Source organism: Rhinolophus hipposideros (genome assembly GCF_964194185.1).
Source record: "Rhinolophus hipposideros genome assembly, chromosome: 1".
NCBI lineage: Eukaryota > Metazoa > Chordata > Mammalia > Chiroptera > Rhinolophidae > Rhinolophus > Rhinolophus hipposideros.
This window is the reverse complement of record NC_138047.1, coordinates 4,118,960-4,131,953: the sequence shown is the minus strand read 5'-3', so window position 1 is coordinate 4,131,953 and position 12,994 is coordinate 4,118,960. Positions and strand designations below refer to the sequence as shown.

Below are 12,994 nucleotides of genomic sequence, written 5' to 3'. Positions count from 1 at the left end.
GGGAGCCGGGCGCGCTCCGCCCGGGAAGGGCAGTCCTGGCGCCGGGCTCGGCGCGCTGCTCCCCGCCGCCAGGCTCGCAGTGCCGGGCCCTCGCCCCGGACGCTTTAAAGGGTCTCGGGGCGGGCCGGCCGCCGCCTCCTGCCCTGCCCCCCGCGACGGGGGCGTGGGCGGCGCGCGCGAAGGCGGGGAGGCCCCCGGCGGAGTTGGGACGCGAGGCGGGGGCGCACGGGACGCTCGGGGACCGCGGGGCCGCAGGCCCCCCGCGAGGAGCGGCGTTTAGGGGAGTACGAGGCGCCCGAGAAGGGCGCTGGGGGCGTGGCCGCCAGCCCCCTTTGCGCCCTGCTGACGCCCTGGGGCAGCGCTTCCCGCGCGGCATCCTGGACGGCTTTTCGCACGTCGTTGTTAATTTGCATGGTTACTCTGCGTGAGGTTTTATATTTTCTGTGCATTTCGTTCTGAGTCGAAATACAATAGAAATCAAATCTGACTTGACCTTCACAGGTGTTAGCTACGAAAATCAGTGGGAACTAATGAACTTTTTGCGTTTCTCTCTGCTTATTATTTAATCATGATCTTAAGAAAGGCTTAATAAAATATTTGAAAAGCCATTTTGCCCTGATTTTTCTAAAGCTACGTGATTTACATAATTCCTTCTTCCAGATTCTAAACACCCGACACCCAAGAAATATATTCTGACGTCAATTCCAAACAGCTTTTCAAAAGTCACTGAGTGAATCTGGGGAGACCCAGACTCAACAGTTCTATCTTTATCTCTAAATTCAGCAGTTCCTTTTATCTCTAAATTGTCTTAATTATTCCTAATGTAGTAAGAAGAAAAAACAGATGTTTGTTATTTATAAATATGTTTATAATATGTATATCATACATAAAATATGCATATATAATATACATATCATCATACATATATCATACATATTATATATTTATTTATAATTTTTTTAAGGAAAACTGACTTGAAGTGGAAGGCCCTTTTGTTCTGCAAGCATCTTACAAACTAGGGTTTCTGTAGATTTGAGCCTTGGAACTCAAATGCATCCTTCTATGTACTGCAGGGTAAGGTATTCTTGGGAAACTATGGAAGGAAAGATAAGCAGAAAAGAGGATAGAGAAGAATGCAAGGCTGGGCCTCACCTCCGGTGACTCCCAAGTCTCCTTCCTGTGATCTCTCAACCTTCAGTTAGGACCACTAAATTCATGCATGCTTGTTGTGACCATAGTTTTTGAAAGGTGACCCTGGGGTACAATCCAGCCCCTTGGGACAGGAGGAAGAGGCCATGGGAAGGATGGCCTCAGGGACTTCAAAGACATCTGAGGGCATCCCCAGAAGTGGAATGATAAGGACTCCAGCCAGCGCTGTCCAGCTCCTGAGGAAAAGGAACGCCACAGCTGACATGAGGTCGCACTAGTCCAGAATCTGATCAGTGACTCAATCGACCACATTCTTATTCTTATAAAACCCTCTGGAATGAGCCTAAAATCAGAAAGAAAGAAGAGTGAGAGCTCCTCACAGGTAATAACAAATCCCTGCATTTGTGGGAGTCAGTCTAGGGCCTCAATACATTTTGCTGAAAAAAAAAGAATTGTTACCCTGAGAGGGATTCAAGTGGGCAGCAGTCAAGATGGCATATGACTCCCTGCAGTGACCTTCCCACCCCCACCCCGGTAGATACCAGACTTTCACACAACAGGGAAATGATATTCAAGGATAACATCAGACATTGTGTCAGAACGGTTCATTTGTCTCATTTAATATGTGAATAGGAAACTTCTTAATGTCATTGTCTTAGTTTGCTAGGGCTGCCATAACAAAATACCTAAACAACAGACATTTATTTTCTCACAGTTCCAAAGGCTGAAGTCCAAGATCAAGGTGCCGTCAAGGTTGGTTTCTGGTGTGATATCTCTTCCAGGCTTGAAGACAGTTACCGTCCCATTGCATCCTCATATGGAGGAGAGAGAGAGAGAGAGAGAGAGAGAGAGAGAGAGAGAGAGAGAGAGAGAGAGAGAGAAAGAGGAAGAGGGATAAGAAGGGATAGAGGAAGTGGAAAGGGGATCTGGGGTCTTCCTGTTCTTATTAGCCCTGTCAGATTAGGGCCCCACACTTTTGACCTCATTTAACCTTAATTACCTCCCCTAAAGGCCCTATCTCTAAATACAGTCTCATTGGGGGTTAGGGCTTCAACATTTGAATGAGGGTGGGGGTGCAAAATTCAGTCCATAACAGTTTTCCTGCAGATTTGCTAGAGAAAGAGAGATGAAGGATATAAAATGGTTTATATTCCTGGCAAGCAGACTTAGAGCAAGCATTGCCAAATTATCATATTAACAATTGCTAACATTGATTCATTGTTTACTATGGGCCAAGCACTGTTGTAAGGACTTTGCATATGTTATGTTAATGAATTCTCCAAATAACACTCTCAAGGAGATACCACTATCATCCTCATTTTATAGATAAGGAAATTCAGGCACAGAGAGTTCAATTGATTTACCCAAGATCTCGGAGCTGGAAAGTGACTAAGCCAGGATTCAAATCCCAGCCGTATTGCTTCTCAGCTTTTTAAGTAAGATCAAGTGCAAACCCTAGCCTCAGACTCCTCAGAGTTCATGTGCTTAACTACCAACTAGAATATGGACAAAATAGGCAATCTTTAAAAGGCACAAGTGCATCCTTTATCTAGAATTAATAGAGAATATGAATAGTGATAACCTTGGCATAATCACCAGTGATGGCTAAGGGAGTGCGTAAAGGAATTAACATTAATTCTGGGTGAAGCAGCAGCCCTGCTCTATTTTAGTCCTGTGATATAACTTATGCAGACAAGATAGTAAGAAAGTTTTTCTTTTTAATTGCACCTTCAATTGCCTCAGAGACCTGGAAAAGATTTGTCCACTTCTACAGACCTTAAAATCGTGAATTTTCTTTCCATTTAGATGAGCAAATTAATAAAAATCAGTATGCATGGTTGTTTTCTCTCTTCTTGTATAAACTTAGAATCAAATCTCTTCCAGTACTACCCAGAATGTATTTTCCAGAAGTGAGCCCAGTTGAGAGATTGTCCTTTGCCCAGATTCTCCACAGACACATCAGTCATGCTTTTCTTCTCCGTCAGGTCTGGCAGAGTGCCTCTTTGACTGGGGTTCTTTACCTGGATCATGGGTTTGTCCCTTGGGGAGCCCCTCCTCTCTGGGGAGTAAGAACACCAAACAAGCATAGCTCAAGGTAACCAGGATAGGAAGCAAAATTTTATAAGTGAATCTTTTGGCTTGATACTGAGACGAGCTGCTTCCACTCCTTGATTTCGAGACCCGTATTATCTGGCTATGGGGGGAGAGAGCACCACATATTGTTCTGTTTCAAAGAATATGCAGTCTCCTTTAAGATAACACCTCATACTTTCAGTTGGTGCTGACTCCCAACTGACACAATAACTTGAGTTTTCAGTAAGCCATTCCATTACATTAGTAAGCTTTCAAAATTTGCCCTGTTGCTTCTAGACGATGGAGTATGTGGTAAAACCAGTTAATTTCATGGCCAAGAGCCCACTGCTGATTCCTTTTGCTGTAAAAAAAGAGATGCCATGAAAATCATTGATCAGAAGCAATGCTATGGGAAATACCGTGATGGCGGGTAAGGGGTGCTGTGAGCTCATATATAGTGCTACTGGCACAAGCAATGTGGGGCAGGGAAAGGATAGCCATATTCAGAATTGTCTTTTCCAGTGAAGACAAATCTCTGCCCACTCCAAGATGAAAGAGGTCCAGTTGTAATCAACCTGGTTACCCCAGTGAATGGGACCATATTAGGGGATCAACGTTGCTCTCTGTTGTTGACATAGTAAGACCTCATCCGTGGTGTTGCTAGGTCGGCCTTGGAGAGGGTAAGTCTGTGTTGTCAGATCAATGCATAGCCTCTATCCCTACTATGCATGGCCACTTTTCTCATGGGCCCATTGAACAAGCACTGTGGTGGCTGGGTAAAGCGACCGGCATCCACAGAGTACATGATTTGTTCACTTAATTACTAGAAGCTTCTTGTCAGTGAATGCCCATCATTTACATGGGACACAAATACGAGTATCTTCACACTCTGACCGTTCCAAGAGGTCCATCCATATGCTTCTTCTCCAGATGCCCTTGTCACCAATTTTCTCATCCTATTTCTTTTAAGTTCCTAGCCATCTGTGATGATTAATTTTATGTGTCAGCTTGAGTGGGCCACAGAGTACCCAAATTAAACATTATTTCTGGGTGTGTCTGTGAGGGTGTATCTAGATAAGATTAGCATTTGACTCAGTAAAACAGATTACCCTCCCCCATGTGGGTGGGCATCATTTAGTCCATTGAGGGCCTGAATAGAGCAACAGGTAGCGGAAGATGGAATTTCACCCCTTTTTTTTCTGCCTCACTGGACTAGCTGGAACATCTCATCTCACCTCTTGCTCTCAGACTGGGCTTTATTCTATCAGTTCCCCTGGTTCTCAGGCCTTTGGATTCAGACTGAATTATACTACTGACTTTCCTGAGTCTCCAGCTTGCAGATGGCAGATCATGTTCCCTTTCAGTCTCCATAACCATGTAAGCCAATTGATCTCCAAATATAGGAAATACAAAATATATAGACATAGATATAGATGATATAGATACAGACATAGAAATATACTGTTTTTCTAGCGAACCCTAACACACCATCCAACCAAACCACTATCAACTGCCCAGGAGTTAGTGTCCGTCTGTACCACTGGCCATCTCTCAGTCTAGACATAGTGTACAACGAAATGTGCTGCCCAAAGTTCTACCTACTGGGAGAATTTTCTTTCACTGGTGTCTTTCAGGGTCAACCCTGAGTGGTGCTACAAGATACTCACTTATAATACAGAACAATCTGTAAACCTGGCTTGAGTGATCTCTTCCTCCATCAACCAGTCATCGGGAACATGCCCAAGAGGACTTAGACTAAGGAGAGGGAAGAGACAATGCACCTTCAGAGTCAGAGGAGTCTAAGCCACTTGCTCATGCCATCTACTTGTACCTTCTGGACCTGCTCAAGCTTGGGGTCATAGAAACCACTACCATTTGACAACAGATTGCTGCTGCACACACACGACCTTATGGCTGGTTGGGTCAGACAACACCCAGTCAAAAAGGTGAAGCTAAGGTCACATGAATGTCATTACAGTATTGGTTGTAATAGCCCCAAACTGGAAACAACTCAAATGTTCATCCACAGATCAACGGATAAACAAACTGATTCCTTTATGTTACTCAGCAATAAAAAGGAATGAACTATTAAAACATACCAAAACATGGATGGATCTCAAAGTAATTATGCTAAGTGAAAGAATATAGATTTTTTAAAGAGCATATATACTGTATGGTTTTCTTTACATAAAATGCTAGGAAATGCAATCTAATATATAATAACAGAAATAAGATCAGGAGTAGCCTGGGGAGGAGACGTGAGAAGAATGAGACATGAAGAAACTTTGGGGGATACGTTAGTTATTTTTATTGTGATCATGTTTTCCTGAGTGTATTTGTATGTCAAAACTTACTAAATTGTACATTTTAAGACGTATAGTTTACTGTGTCTATGATAATTAAATAAAATATTTTAAAGTCAACATAATTACTATAATGTGCAGTTCATCATTTTAGTTAATTCTCAAATTTTGTAAAACTTTCATCAGTTGCTACTCAGTGACATAAAAACTTTCATTTATAATTCTAGTCTTCAGATCTTCCCCCAAATGAGGATTTTTTAAGACTTTCATTGGTTTTGCCTTTTTTTTTTTGAGATGTAATCAGTGTTTCATGAAGGCCATCCTTTTTAAGTATACAATTTTGTGGGTTTTAGTACATTTGTAAGGTTGTGTAACCATTACCACTTCATATTTCCAGAACATTTTCATCACCCCAAAATGAAATCCTGTACTCATTACCAGTCACTGCCAATTTCCCCCTGCTCTCAACTCCCCGAACTGCTAATCTACTTTCTATCTCTATAGATTTTCCTATTCTGGACAATTCTTATAAATGGAATCATACAATATGTGTCCTTTTGTGTTAAGCCACTTTCATTTTGCATAATGCTTATAAGGTTCATCCCTGTTGTAATATGAATCAGTACTCCAGTCCTTTCTGTGGTTGAATAACATTCTGGGTAGATCACATTCTGTTTATCTATTCATCAGTTGTTGAACATTTGGGTTGTTTCCATTTTTGCCTATTATGAATAATGATACTATGATTATTCATTGACAAGTTTTCATACAGACATATCTTTTCTATTATCTGGGGCAAAATACCGATGAGCAGAATTGCTGGGTCATATAACAAATCTATGTTTACATTTTGAGGAATATAGATTTTTCCAAAATAGTTTTCCAAAGCAATAACACCACTTTACAATCCCACCATCAATGTATGAGGGTTCAAATTTTTCCACATCCTCAATGACACATCTCTGTTCTTTATTCTAGCCATCATGTGTTGAACCAACCTTGCATTCCTGGGATGAATGTGTAGATCAATCTGGAAAGTATTGCCATATTAAATCTTTTAATCAATGAATATGGCATGTCTTTCCATTTATTTGGGCCTTTTAAAATTTCTTTCAATGATGTTTTGTAGTTTGCAACGTACAAGACTTGCAATTGTTTAGTCAAATTTATTCCTATGCATTTTATTCTTTTTTGATGTTATTTGTAAATGTAATTGTTTTCCTAATTTCATTTTTGGGTTGCTCTGCTATTTTGTAGAAATACAACTGATTTTTGTATCCTGCAACTTTGATGATGTCATTATTTGCTCCAATAGTGTTTTTTTTCAATTTCATAGGATTTTTTCTGTAAATTATCATGTCATTGGCAAATAGATAGTTTTGCTTCTTTTCCAATCTATGACTTTTATTTCTTTTTCTTGCCTAATTACCCTGGTTAGAATTTCCAATACAATGTTGAATAGAATTGGCAAGAGCAAAATTGTTGTCTTTTTTCTTATCTTAGAGGAAAAGCTTTCAGTCTTTCACCATTAAGTATGATGTTAGCTTTGTATGATGTAGGTTTGTTTACAGATGCCTTTTATCACATCGAGAATATTCCCTTCTATTTCAAATATCTAATACATTGAATGCTTTTTCATAAAGGGTGTTGGATTTTGTCAAATGTTTGTTTTTTTTCTATTAATACAATCATTATTTTTGTCCTTTACATCTATTAATATAGTATGTTGATTTTCATGTGTTGAACAAATCATGTGGTCCTGGGATAAATACCACCTGGTTATGGTGTATGATTCTTTTCATATGTTGCTGGATTCAGTTTGCTAATTTTTCTTTTTGAGGACTTTTACCATAAAAGATTTTGGCCTGTATTTTCATATCTTGTGATGCCTATTTTTGGTTTTGGTATCAGGGTAATACTAGCCTCATAGAATGAGTGGGGGAGTACCCTTTTTAATTTGTTTGGAAGTATCTGTGATTTATTGGTGTTAATTCTTCTACCAAATGTATGGTAGAATATATCAGTGAAACATGTTTTCCTCAGCTTTTCTTTGTGAAAAGTTTTTTTGAGTACTGATGCAATCTCTTTACTTGTCATAGATCCATTCAGATTTTCTATCTTTTTTTTTATTGTAAAAATAAGTTTATTGATAACATTAGATAATTTACTCCCGATATCTGATGTTACAAACTTTGGGGTCTTTGAGATACACAGGATCCTTGTATGTAACTGGCATAAAACCCATTATTTGAGCTCTCTTAATCACTTTTGTGATTTCTTTTTGTTTCATCCCACAAAGACCTGTTAGGTGCCTTCCCTAAATGCATCCAGTAAATGGAGAAATTAACTGGGACAAAAGCTGCACATTCTTATAATCTACACGTTTTCCACATAAGATACACTTTTTAAGAGGTTCCTTATAAGGATTTTCCACTGGAGTGGGCAGGTCCTCATTGCTGGTTACATGTTTATGTTGTGAACAACTTCTCCACAGCACCGCGTGATTTCCGGGATTTGGGATGCAGACAGTAGCCCTTACGAAGAGGGTCAACTTTTTCCTCCCTAGACCACTGCCAACAGCAACCACAGCGGCCATGGTTCTTTGCTCCTTTTCCTTTTTCCTATCTTTTTTTGAGTCAGTTTTTGTAGTTTGTACTCTAGGATTTCACCCATTTCATCTAAGTTATCTAATTTGTTGGAAGAATGGTGCTTTGATGCATACATGACAGTTTTGATGTGATCCCACAAGAAAAAAATCTAATGGAGATGGATCAGGTGAAGAGTTGGCCAAACAAGAGAATCTCCTCTGTCAATTCAGTGGTCTCAGAAATGCTTATCCATAACACAGTCACAAACAAAACCTTAAAATTAAAAACCATATTATTCAAAATCATCAAAATTAAGTGTAAAGAAATGTAAATAAACCTCCCAATGATATTTTTTGTGGATTTATAGCATTTGTACTTTCGAAGTTCTAACACTGCAGTAAGACTTTTGGGATACCCTGATAGACACACATACTTTCTCTGGCTCTGTCCGCTGAGAGGGCCTAGGAGCAGTAATCCTCCAGTAGCAATGAGAGCACCTCACTCCCAGATCTGGGTTTTTAAATATCATTCTCCCCTAAAAGGAACCAGGGCTCCTTGGAGAAATAGCTGATATCAGCGACTAATTGAGGAAGTGGACATACAATTTCTCAAATGAGCCAGGAATATTGCTGTGCCAAAAAGTGAACAAGTGCTCAAAATAACAATTGGAACATGTCAAACACACACACACACACACACACACACACAAACACACACACATCCCTTAAGGGGTTCCCATTAATCAATTAAAATTAATAATGATATTAATTGTTTATAAGCCATAGAATAAATAGGAAATCATGAAGTCACACTAGTAAATACATGAATGATTAAAAAGAACATTTTAGGGATATGTATATAGTTATAAATAGCTCCCAACAAAATATTTATGCATTACAAAGGGAAAAAGAACAACTTTACAGTTGGAGAAGCCTGAAAGATACCACCTTAACTAAAGTAAACATCCTGAATAATGCAACACATTGAAATCATTTGCCACCTGATAAAATGCAACGAGAAGCACACAGTATCACTTTTATGATATTCCTTCTGAAGATGTATTAACATAAATATAATCATGAAGAAATATCAAGCACAAATTGAGGAATATTGTAAAAAATAACTGGTCTATAATCTTTCTGTTCACAAAAATCAATAAAAGACCCAAAAGCTTTTCCAGATTGAAGGAGATAAAAACAAAATGCAAAAGACTAAATTCAACACATGACTCTGAACTGGATCCTTTTGCTATAAAGGATATTTTTGGAACAAGTGGCAAAAGGTGAATGGGATCTGAAGTTTCGATGATGGTGATATATCAAGGCTAATTTTCAATTTCTATGCTCTTGATTGCAGGAAATACACACTAACATATTTTCAGATGATCGGACATAATGAACCAACTTATTTTCCAATGGTCTGGGAAGAAAATTTGTTGGAGCTAGACCTGTAACTATTCTATAAATTTGAGAATTTTTAGAATAAAATAATAAATTTCAGAATAAAAAAAGAGAAGAAAAATTAATGAATAAGTGGAAAAGCTAAGAAGTTTTCGAAAGAGGATTGTACAGCTACAGTGCTTGAAACGGTGTGGTAATTGTGCAGGAAGCAACAGGCATACTGAGAGAACAAAATAGATCTGTATTTATAATAACTTAACAAATTGTAGCACAGTCATATGTTCAAATAATTTATCACAATTAAACATATTTTTAAACATTCTAAATATCGTGCACATGATATAATGTTAAGTGGAAGAGTACAAATGACTGAGTGGCATATGGTAGGCTCTTGGGGTGTTGGCAATGGTCCATGTCTTGACCTTGGTGGTAGTTGTATGGTCATTCACTTTGTTTCATAAGTATGTTTTACATATTTTCCTGATGTATGTTACAGTAAAAAATTTTTAAAGGACATTTAGTACCGTTTATCACACTGTACTATATTCTAGACATTGAGCTGCTAAGTAGATCGAATGTTATCACCCTCTTGTATAGATAAGGAAGCAAGTTCCAAAAAGGTGAAACCATTGTTCTCCAGGAGTTGAGAAGTTACTAAGGCCAGGATACAAACTCATTCATGCTTTGGCCACCACACTGACCTGTGTCCCCAGCATGAGTGGTGAGAGAGCTAACCATTGTCACAACAGTTGCTGTGATTGTACACCCCACAGGCGTGTCAGACAGTGTGCTAGGCACTTTACACATATCACTCATCTAACTCTCACAACAGTTGCACAAAGATGGTGTTATTACTCCCAATTTACAATTAAGGAAAAGGGGCACAAAGCTAGGAAAGAATGAAGCTGCATTCAGATCCTAGTTAATTCATTCATTAGATACACACAAACTAAGTAGCAGCTATATGTCAGGCATTGGAAATGTACTGAAGATATAAGACACATAAGACAAAATTCCTACCCTCCAGGAGCCGACCATCCTGATGAACTTTAAATTTCAGCTGTTTCATCTATGCCTACAGCTGTTCTTCAGTAGGAGGAGTGCCTATCTGTTGTTATCTAACCCTTTTGTTGCAATGGTCGGATATATCTGAATGAATATTTCTATCTGCTTACTGGTATTCTAGTTTACCCCACAAGCTCAAAAAAAACGTTTCCCTGTACTGCAGAGTTCGAGTATATTCTCAGGCACTTGAATCCAGCGCCAGAAGTCCATGAGAGCTGCTGTCAATGTGCAAGAACAGGAAACACCTAAGGTGTTGGTAGCTGTTGGAATTGGGATGGGTTGGTATGAAAGCCAAAGTTAGAGTCATGCTTTCAGGGCACTATTGGTTGACTCAAACTCCTGGTTTTAACACTGTTTTGAGAAGGAATGACTATCAACTAATTAGGTCCTTCCTTCATTTTTCCAAGACTGACGATGAATCTTCAAAGACTGATAGGCTTGCAAAAATCAAGCCCATCATAGATTTAGTGAAGGATACGTATATTTCCGCCTATAATAGCAATATGGAATTGTGCGTGGATGAGTCCATGTTGAAATTCAAAGGGCCTCTATTTTTCAAGCAATATCTTCCCAGTAAACCAAGTACAAAGTGGGGCATAAAGATTTGGTCACCATGATTCACAAACAGGATTTCTGTTGCAGTTTGATGTATATACATGCAAAGATTCATCTCAAGGTAGAAAAGCTGGTTTGTGTAGGGGGCGGGTGCCTGTAAGGCACCATCACATAACTGAGAAGCATGAGATAGAGGAAGTTACTTGGGTAACGCCCACATTCTGTAGGATGTGTCCGGATGGCTTAAGACCACTAGCCTGCGGCAACCCTTCTTATGTTAATGCCCCTCCACCCAGCAAAAGAATGTATATAACCCATGATTGAGCTGCAATAAAGAGAGACTTGATCAGAATTCCTGTCTTGTCTCCGGTCTTTGTGTCTCCCATTTTCCTCCCTTCTAGGTGCTTCGGGGTCCCTCGTGTAGTGTCCCTCGGGTCGGGACAGGTTTGGGAGGAGGGTGGTGTCCAGCTTGCTGAATAGATTGATACATATATAGGTAAAGATTCATTTCAAGACAGGAAAGTTGGGTTGGGAGCAAGGGTGGTGTCCAGGGTGTTGAATGGATTTGAAGGTAAGGGACATGCAGTTTGTACAGACAATTTTTAACCAAGTGTAGAACTTATTGAGTCTAAGATGGAGAAACATTGTAGCATGTGGTACAGTGTGTGCCAATAGGAGAGGACTACCTTCGAATGTGAGGATTGGCAGGCTGAAGCATGGTGACTTCCCGGTGATGTGGGAAAATCATGATCGCTCAATGCTTGCTTACACTTGGCAGGACACGGGGAGAGTTAACAAGATCTCCACTGTGGGGAATGGTGGTGTCAGGGAAGTGCATGTAAGATCAAAAAAGGGAATGAGAACTGTATGGAAACCAAATATTCAAATTCTGTACAGTGCATTTATGGGTGGAGTTGCTTGATTTGGTCAACTCTGTGCCACGTACCCTTTTGATAGGAAGTCTAAGAAGTGGTATCAAAGCATATGTCATTTTCTCACTGAACTGGCTCTAGTAAATGGCTGTACATGTTACAACATTCAAAACCCAAACAATAAATTGAGCCAGCGGAAATTCAGGGAAAAAAATGATAGAGGGCTTAGTAGATGGATTTTCAAGAAAAGATGGAAATAAGGGCGGTTGCAGGATGTCTCCACCAAAAAAAATTAAGCTGACAAAGCGCCATTTTCCCAGGCAATTTGAGGACAAGAAAAAGCAACCTAATTGCTGCATGGGCAACACTATGCCCTCACAATGTGCAAAAATGGGAATGGTGTTTGCAAATGAAAACAAAACACATATTATTGTGCTATGTGTCCTCGAAACCCAGCAATGTGTGTTGTTCCTTATTTTGAGAATTATCACTCAAAAGTAAAATATAAAAAATGGTATCAGTATTCCAGAAAGGATGTTTAGGAAAGCAGATGTACATTTTTCTATATTTTTGTGTTTTTCAATAATGAATAACAATAGGACATTTTTATAAATAAAAATGTCATTTATACACAAAGCAACTCAAATTGCTATTATTAAATGCATAAAATAGTCAAAATGTCAACTTTTTGTTTTTTGTGGATTTCCGATACATTTTGGGGAAAAAACCTTGAAGTCAATTAATGCAATGAAAGAGCTAAATGCAGTCCAAAGTCAGATACTTCTCTAGCAGCAACCAAGTTACCTCCCCCACATAGCTCTTTCCCCGCAAAGTTAAATAATGGACAAACAACCAAAACAAAAACCCAGCAGCTATAATTTGGTTATCCTACCTGAATTAGGTTCAGAACTTTCTGACATTTGCCTTTTATTTTAATACTGGATAAAAGGAATAGGTCCAGCAAGCCTGGCCAGAGACCAACAAATTAA

General features: G+C 39.3%; 1 pseudogene across 1 annotated transcript; it reads right to left on the bottom strand.

Moving 5' to 3' along the window:
• Positions 1 to 7,689: 7,689 nt before the first annotated feature.
• LOC308497987 (small ribosomal subunit protein bS18m-like) lies at positions 7,690 to 8,134 on the bottom strand (annotated as a pseudogene). Its single transcript has one exon. The product of its transcript is annotated as a small ribosomal subunit protein bS18m-like (transcript).
• Between the last annotated feature and the right edge of the window lie 4,860 nt (positions 8,135 to 12,994).